Source organism: Hyperolius riggenbachi, chromosome 6 (assembly GCF_040937935.1).
Source record: "Hyperolius riggenbachi isolate aHypRig1 chromosome 6, aHypRig1.pri, whole genome shotgun sequence".
Taxonomy (NCBI): domain Eukaryota; kingdom Metazoa; phylum Chordata; class Amphibia; order Anura; family Hyperoliidae; genus Hyperolius; species Hyperolius riggenbachi.
The window spans coordinates 149,290,951-149,299,872 of NC_090651.1; positions in this window are offsets into that span (position 1 = coordinate 149,290,951).

An 8,922-nucleotide genomic window follows, 5' to 3' on the forward strand; every position below is an offset into this window, starting at 1 on the left:
CCCACACTGTATTCAAAAGGGGTCACTACAGCCACCTGTCCCGCCCGCCCCACTCTGCAGAACATCGTGTCCGCCTCCCCTACACTTTAGCATCCGGTGACGTAAAGCCAAATCCCTCTTGCTGGCTGTCACCACTAGTATGGGAGACTCAGCGGCACATTTACTTCAGCCGGCGTGCTTGTCAATCTGCCATGTCGGGCAAGTGCCTCCTGCTGCTGTCGCCGCCGCCGCCTTCTTCCTGGACATTGAAGCGGCTGGAGAGAGCGCAAATTTGTCTGTGGTAAAGTACTTTGCTTTTCCCCGTTGTTGTTGGGGAGTGGAGGTGGTGTTATACCTTGTACTGGACACGTGTGGGATGTGTTTGTCATTTGCACTGGATCGTGTGGTGTGTCTCTGTCTGTGTGTGATCCTGTGTGTGTGTGTGTGTACTTGCCCTGGATCCTGTGTGTGTGGTGTGTGTTAACTTTGCCCTGGATCGTTTGTGTGTGTAAATTTGCCCTGGATCCTGTGTGTGTGGTGTGTGTGTGTGTGTGTGTGTGTGTGTGTGTGTGTGTGTGTGTGTGTGTGTGTTAACTTTGCCCTGGATCGTGTGTGTAAATTTGCCCTGGATCGTGTGGTGTGTGTGTGTGGTGTGTGTGTGTGTGTGTGGTGTGTGTTAACTTTGCCCTGGATCCTGTGTGTGTAAATTTTCCGTGTGTGTGTGTGTGTGTGTTAATTTGTACTGGATTCTGTGTGTGTGTTAAAGTGCACTGGACCCAGGACCTTTTTTGTTTAATCCTCCCCATGAGGATTTGTAACACAGTGTGCCATTGAGGAGAGTGCCATTGCTTGCAGGGGGCTGCTCCTCTAGCCCCTCCGTCCATGTGGACTGTGCCATGAGAGTCCGGAGTGATTGGGAGTTCAAAGATTCCACTTCTGGAGCATGTTTCCAACTGTCGCTGTGCATGTCGGGAGATGTAGTCCATACATTACCTTGGCGGGAACTCACATCCCCTGTCCATAGGTGCCCGGACTTTTAATAAGGCGTCCATCTAAAAGTAAACACAGCTGCGATATAGTGTGCGCACCGCAGTTACAAGCATTCTGGTTCTTGAGCGGGCAGCTCTGTAAGAAGCCCCCCCTCTTTCCTCCTTCCCTCCCGCTCTCCAATCAGTAGTGCACTTTTTGCTGCTTTTGCCTCTCTCCAACCAATGAGAGAGAGAGCAAGAGAGAAGCAACCAAGAGAGCCCGCCCCCCACAACTCCCATCCAGGAACTGGAAGCAGCAGCAGCTGTATAGGGGACAGAGAAAGCGAGCACTGTCTTCCTCTCCTCCAGGAATATAATGGCAGCCAGAGTCAGCCCGACCAGGTATGAAGAGGTGAGTGAGGCCAGTGCAGTGTGTGACATGATCTGGGCTGGGGATATAGTGTGTTCTTATCCTGCCAGCTACTCTTTATCCAGGATGCAGCATAGGAGCAGCCAGCTGAGCCAGTTGACCTGTGTATCTGTCTCAGTCAGGCAGACTAACCCCTCAGTTGCCACAGAATGCAGGAGTAGAGATGGCTCGAACCTCCGATTTTTGGTTCGTGAACCTCGAACTCGAACCTCCGCAAAAGTTTGGTTCGCGCAAACTTTCGCGAACTGCAATAGAGTTCAATGGGGAAGCGAACTTTGAAAATTAGAAACATTTATGCTAGCCACAAAAGTAATGGAAAATATGTTTCAAGGGGTCTAACACCTGAAGGGGGGCATGGTGGAGTGGGAAACACACCAAAAGTCCCTGGGAAATATCAGGATTTGACGCAGAGCAGCGTTTTAAGGGCAGAAATCACATTTTATTGCTAAATTGGAGGCCTAAAATGCTTTAACCACCCTGGCGTTCTGATTAAATCGCCAGGGTGGCTGCGGGAGGGTTTTTTTTAAATAAAAAAAAAACTATTTCATGCAGCCAACTGAAAGTTGGCTGCATGAAAGCCCACTAGAGGGCGCTCCGGAGGCGTTCTTCCGATCGCCTCCGGCGCCCATAATAAACAAGGAAGGCCGCAATGAGCGGCCTTCCTTGTTTTGCTTATATCGTCGCCATAGCGACGAGCGGAGTGACGTCATGGACGTCAGCCGACGTCCTGACGTCAGCCGCCTCCGATCCAGCCCTTAGCGCTGGCCGGAACTGTTTGTTCCGGCTACGCTGGGCTCGGGCGGCTGGGGGGACCCTCTTTCGCCGCTGCACGCGGCGGATCGCCGCGCTGCAGCGGCGATCAGGCAGCACACGCGGCTGGCAAAGTGCCGGCTGCGTGTGCTGCTTTTTATTTCATTAAAATCGGCCCAGCAGGGCCTGAGCGGCAGCCGCTGGCGGTGTTGGACGAGCTGAGCTCGTCCAGACCGCTCAGCTGGTTAAAACATCTTGCATGTGTATACATCAATCAGATAGTGTAATTAGTGTACTGCTTCACACTGACACACCAAACTCAATGTGTAATGCACCGCAAACAGCTATTTGTGTAGTGACGGCCGTGCTGGACTGGTGCGCACCATCGCGAGAGTGCAGGCGATGACGGTTTTCAAGCCAATATGGTCGGGCTGTGGTAGCTGAATGACAGAACAACAGTGACTGAGTGTCCAGCTGATCGAATTTGGTCAGTCCACAATGAAGCCACGACCTTATTATCTATCTTCATGGGTCAGGAGGTGTGCCCCCCAACCCCAACACACTCATATAGCTGGCAGTCATTGCTTCATTGTGATACGCAAGCCCCTTCACCGCGGCAAGGTAACGATCACGAAGGGGAATTGACACATGTACATTTTTTTTGTTTTGTTGTTGCAGCTGCAGTGCAGCCAGGAAAATTAGGCAGGCATATATATGCACCAGAAAAATTGTTATAGAGGCCGCCTGGAGTCCTGGACCCTGTTGGTGGTGGCGGAGTAGGCAGCCAAGCGGCCTGCAGGCAGAGATGCTGTGTGGGGAGCAACTTATTCTTGGGGCAGGCAGTCACTAGAGTTGGGCCGAACGGTTCGCCTGCGAACGGTTCCACGCGAACTTCGGTGGTTCGCGTTCGTGTCCCGCAGGCGAACCTTTGCGGAAGTTCGGTTCGCCCCATAATGCACATGGAGGGTCAACTTTGACCCTCTACATCACAGTCAGCAGGCCCAGTGTAGCCAATTAGGCTACACTAGCCCCTGGAGCCCCACCCCCCCTTATATAAGGCAGGCAGTGGCGGCCATTACGGTCACTCGTGTGCTGCCTGCGTTAGTGAGAGTAGGGCGAGCTGCTGCAGACTGTCTCTCAGGGAAAGATTAGTTAGGCCTAACTTGTTCCTGTCTGGCTGCATACCTGTTCTGTGAACCCACCACTGCATACCTGTGCTGTGAACCCACCACTGCATACCTGTGCTGTGAACCCACCACTGCATACCTGTGCTGTGAACCCACCACTGCATACCTGTGCTGTGAACCCACCACTGCATACCTGTGCTGTGAACCCACCACTGCATACCTGTGCTGTGAACCCACCACTGCATACCTGTTCAGTGAACCCACTACTGCATACCTGTGCTGTGAACCCACCACTGCATACCTGTTCAGTGAACCTGCCACTGCATACCTGTTCTGTTCAGTGGACCCGCCACTGTATACCTGTTCATTGAACCCACCACTGCATACCTGTGCTGTGAACCCACCACTGCATACCTGTTCTGTGAACCCACCACTGCATACCTGTGCTGTGAACCCACCACTGCATACCTGTGCTGTGAACCTGCCACTGCATACCTGTTCTGTTCAGTGGACCCGCCACTGTATACCTGTTCATTGAACCCACCACTGCATACCTGTGCTGTGAACCCACCACTGCATACCTGTTCTGTGAACCCACCACTGCATACCTGTTCAGTGAACCTGCCACTGCATACCTGTTCTGTTCAGTGGACCCGCCACTGTATACCTGTTCATTGAACCCACCACTGCATACCTGTGCTGTGAACCCACCACTGCATACCTGTTCTGTGAACCCACCACTGCATACCTGTGCTGTGAACCCACCACTGCATACCTGTTCAGTGAACCTGCCACTGCATACCTGTTCTGTTCAGTGGACCCGCCACTGTATACCTGTTCATTGAACCCACCACTGCATACCTGTGCTGTGAACCCACCACTGCATACCTGTTCTGTGAACCCACCACTGCATACCTGTTCAGTGAACCCGCCACTGCATACCTGTTCTGTTCAGTGGACCCGCCACTGTATACCTGTTCAGTGAACCCGCCACTGCATACCTGTTCTGTTCAGTGGACCCGCCACTGTATACCTGTTCAGTGAACCCGCCACTGCATACCTGTTCTGTTCAGTGGACCCGCCACTGTATACCTGTTCAGTGAACCCGCCACTGCATACCTGTTCTGTTCAGTGGACCCGCCACTGTATACCTGTTCAGTGAACCCGCCACTGCATACCTGTTGTGTTCAGTGAACCTGCCACTGCATACCTGTTCTGTGAACCCGCCACTGTATACCTGTTCTGTTTAGTGAACCCGCCACTGTATACCTGTTCTGTTTACATTCCCCATTCCCCTTCGTGATCATTACCTTGCCGTGGTGAAGGGGCTTGCGTATCACAATGAAGCAATGACCGGCGCCTAGATGAGTGTCTCGGGGGGCACACCCACGATAATAAGGTCGTTGCCTCATTGTGGTCAGACCAAATTTGATCAGCTGGACAGTCACTGTTCTGTCATTCAGCTACATCATTCAGCTACATCAGCCAGGCGACCATATGGGCTGTAAAGCCACCAAAACCTGCACTCTCGCCATGGTGCGCACCAGTCCAGCACGGCCGTCACTACACAAACAGCTGTTTGCGGTGTGTTACACGGTGAGTTTGGTGTGTCAGTGTGAAGCAGTACCTTAATTACACTACCGGATTGATGTATACACATGCAAGATGTTTGAAAGCACTTTAGGCCTGTCATTTAGCATTCAATGTGATTTCTGCCCTTAAAACGCTGCTTTGCGTCAAATCCAGATTTTTCCCCGGGACTTTTGGCATGTATCCCACTCCGCCATGCCCCCCTCCAGGTGTTAGACCCCTTGAAACATCTTTTCCATCACTTTTGTGGCCAGCATAATTAATTTTTTTTTTTTTTCAAAGTTCGCATCCCCATTGAAGTCTATTGCGGTTCGCGAACTTTAACGCGAACCGAACCTTCCGCGGAAGTTCGCGAACCAGGTTCGCGAACCTAAAATCGGAGGTTCGGCCCAACTCTAGCAGTCACATGGCGTGCAGGCAGAGATGGGGGGACTGACTTAGTCTTCGGGCAGGCCTGACCGTGCTTTGCAGACCACGTCATCAGATGGACCCTTGACCCAAAGCTGTGTGCCAGAGATGACACCACTTGCCTTTCAACATCATGGTACAGTTTGGGTATCACCTTTTTTGAGAAATAATTGCGGCCTGGTATCTTCCACTGCGGTGTGGCTTTGCTTTTGTGTGCTGCTTTTCCTCAGGTGATCATCCCATTGCAGTTTGTGCTTTGTAATCATGTGCCTTCGTAAGGAAGTTGTCCCTACGCGGGTCTTGGTCTTTCCACGGCTCAATTTTTGGTGGCAGAGAATACAGATGGCATTGCTCTCATCTGAGGCAGACACACAAAAAAATTTCCACACCGCTGAGCCCTGGGGTGATGGTACTTTGGTGGTGGCGGCCGACTGAGTGTTAAGTGGGGTGCCAGAATCAGAGCAGGAGGAGGAAGATATGTTATGCTTCCATGCGGAAGCTGAGGAAGATGAGGTGTTCTGTGTTAAATAGTCAACTACGTACTGACAGTCTTGGGGGTTGATGGCACGCGCCTTCTGAACACTGTACTTTGGTCCAGGGCCACACGAAATCACGACAGCACGACCTCAAGCAGACCTGCTGGGTGGCCTGTCTCTAGGTCTACCTATGCCTCTGCCTCTACCTGTTTTGTCCATATCGGAAGGGGGGGGGGGATGAAGTGAAAGGTATGCACTGACTTGACTAATACAATGTGCAGTCACACAGGTGCAGTGAACAGGTATGCAGGGATTGGTATTACAAATGTGCACCTGTCACACACACACACAGATACCGTGAACAGGTGCAAGGACTGGTGGTATTAACAATGTGTGCGCTCAGATAGGTAGGTAGAAAGGAGGACTGAACAGTGAACAGGTGCAGTGATTGGGATTACAAATGTGCAGCTGCCTGTCACACACACAGGTAGTCACTGAATGGGCTGGGCCTGGCAGTGACACAGTAGGAATTACCACCAAGGGGCCAAAGGCCAACTGCGACTGACTGACAGGGCTGTATATAAGGCAAGTGGGCCACACACACACACACACAAAAAAATCACAAGAACAAGATTAGCTCTCAAAAGAGCTGTTGGGGGGGGGGGTGCTTTTTTAGCAATAAGAATCAGCAAGGAGCAAGCTGACAAGCCTACAAGAGCCTAACTAATCTTTCCCTATGTGAGTCTGCAGCAGCTCTCCCTTCTCTAATTACTGCAGGCACACGAGTGAGCGAAATTCCTGACGCTGCCTGCCTTTTATAAGGGGGGGGGGAGCTCCAGAAAGGAGTGTTGCCTGTTTGGCTACAATGTGCCTGCTAGCTGTGATGTAGAGGGTCAAAGTTGACCCTAATGATGTAGTAAAGGGGCGAATCGAACTTCCGGAAAAGTTTGCGGTTCTCCGTGATCGCGAACCACGGAAGTTTGCAGGTTCCCGTTCACCGGCGAACCATTCGGGCCATCTCTAATGCGCGCGCTCACGTAGGTAGGTAGGTAGGTAGGTGCACTGAACAGTGAACAGGTGCAATGATTGGGATTACAAATGTGCACCTGTCACACACACACAGGTACCGTGAACAGGTGCAACAACTGGTGGTACTAACAATGTGTGCGCTCAGATAGGTAGGTAGGAAGGTGCACTGAACAGTGAACAGGTGCAGTGATTGGGATTACAAATGTGCAGCTGCCTGTCACACACATAGGTAGTCACTGAATGTGCTGGGCCTGGCAGTGGCACAGTAGGAATTACCACCAAGGGGCCAAAGGCCAACTGCAACTGACTGACAGGACTGTATATGCAACACAAGTGTCTGTGGGACACAAAAAAACAATAAGATCACAAAAACAACATTAGCTCTCAAAAGAGCTGTTAAGAATGAGGAGTGCTTTTTAGCAATAAGTATCAGCAAGAAAGAGCAACCTAACAAGCCTAACTGCAGCCTAACTAAGCTTTCCCTAATGTCTCTGCAGCACCTCTCCCTTCTCTAATTACTGCAGCCACACGATTGAGCGAAATGGCTGACACTGTCTGCCTTTTATAAGGGGGTTCCAGGAGGGAGTGTAGCCTGATTGGCTACAATGTGCCTGCTGACTGTGATGTGTAGGGTCAAAGTTAACCCTAATGATGTAGTATAGGGGTGAATCGAACTTCCGGAAAAGTTTGCAGTTCTCAGCGATCGCGAACTACGGAAGTTCGCCGGTTCCCGTTTGCCGGCGAACCGTTCGGGCCATCTCTATGCAGGAGCCCACCCCCCAGAGCTATTTTACTGTGGTAAAGAGACTTGTGTGAAATTAGGTAGCAGGTGCCGTTTCTAACTGGGAAAATGCTGTGCCCTTTTGTGTTTTTTCTGGTGAAACGCTGCTGTATTTTCTGGAGAAATGCTTTGCCATTATCTGTATTTTCTGGGGAAAGCTGCCGCATTACGTCTTGCTGTCTGAGGGAGTCTGCCTGCTGTCTATGGGCCTTTGTTGTTTGTGGGTGGGGGGAACGTTGTCTAATTACTTTTAGGATCACTTTGCCTGTGTTTTGTGAGAAAACTTGGGCCCACTGTCTTTGTGTTATTACATTAGTTAGCCCATATCATGATGTGGCCACACCCATTTTTGCCGCAGCAAGCTTCACGCGCCACACTCCTATTCTGCTCCAACCCCTCCAATTAAACTTGAGAACCCAATGTGGACCATAAGTCAAAACGTTTTCTTTGTCCTCTGAGGACAGTCAGTGACATGACAATGTACTCTGTAAAGTTCTGCAGAAGATGGCAGTGCTACAGTGGGATGCAAAAGTTTGGGCAACCTTGTTAATCGTCATGATTTTCCTGTATAAATCGTTGGTTGTTATGATAAAAAATGTCAATTAAATATATCATATAAGATACCCACACAGTGATATTTAAGAAGTGAAATGAAGTTTATTGGATTTACAGAAAGTGTGCAATAATTGTTTAAACAAAATTAGGCAGGTGCATAAATATGGGCACCATAAGAAAGAAATGAAATCAATATTTAGTCGATCCTCCTTTTGCAGAAATTACAGCCTCTAAACGCTTCCTGTAGGTTCCAATGAGAGTCTGGGTTCTGGTTGAAAGTATTTTGGACCATTCCTCTTTACAAAACATCTCTAGTTCACTCAGGTTTGATGGCTTCTGAGCATGGACAGCTATCTTTAACTCACACCACAGATTTTCAATTATATTCAGGTCTGTGGACTGAGATGGCCATTCCTGAATGTTGTACTTGTTCCCCTGCATGAATGCCTTAGTGCATTTTGAACAGTATTTAGAGTCATTGTCTTGTTGAAAGATCCAGCCCCGGTGCAGCTTCAGCTTTGTCACTGATTCCTGGACATCAGTCTCCAGAATCTGCTAATACTGAGTGGAATCCATGCATCCCTCAACTTTGACAAGATTCCCAGTCCCTACGCTGGCCACACAGCCCCACGGCATGATGGAACCACCACCATATTTTACTGTAGGTAGCAGGTGTTTTTCTTGGAATGCTGTGTTGTTTTTTCTCCATGCATAACGCCCCTTGTTATGCCCAAATAACTCAATTTTAGTTTCATCAGTCCACAGCACCTTATTGCAAAATGAAGTTGACTTGTCCAAATGTGCTTTAGCATACCTCAAGCGGCTCTGT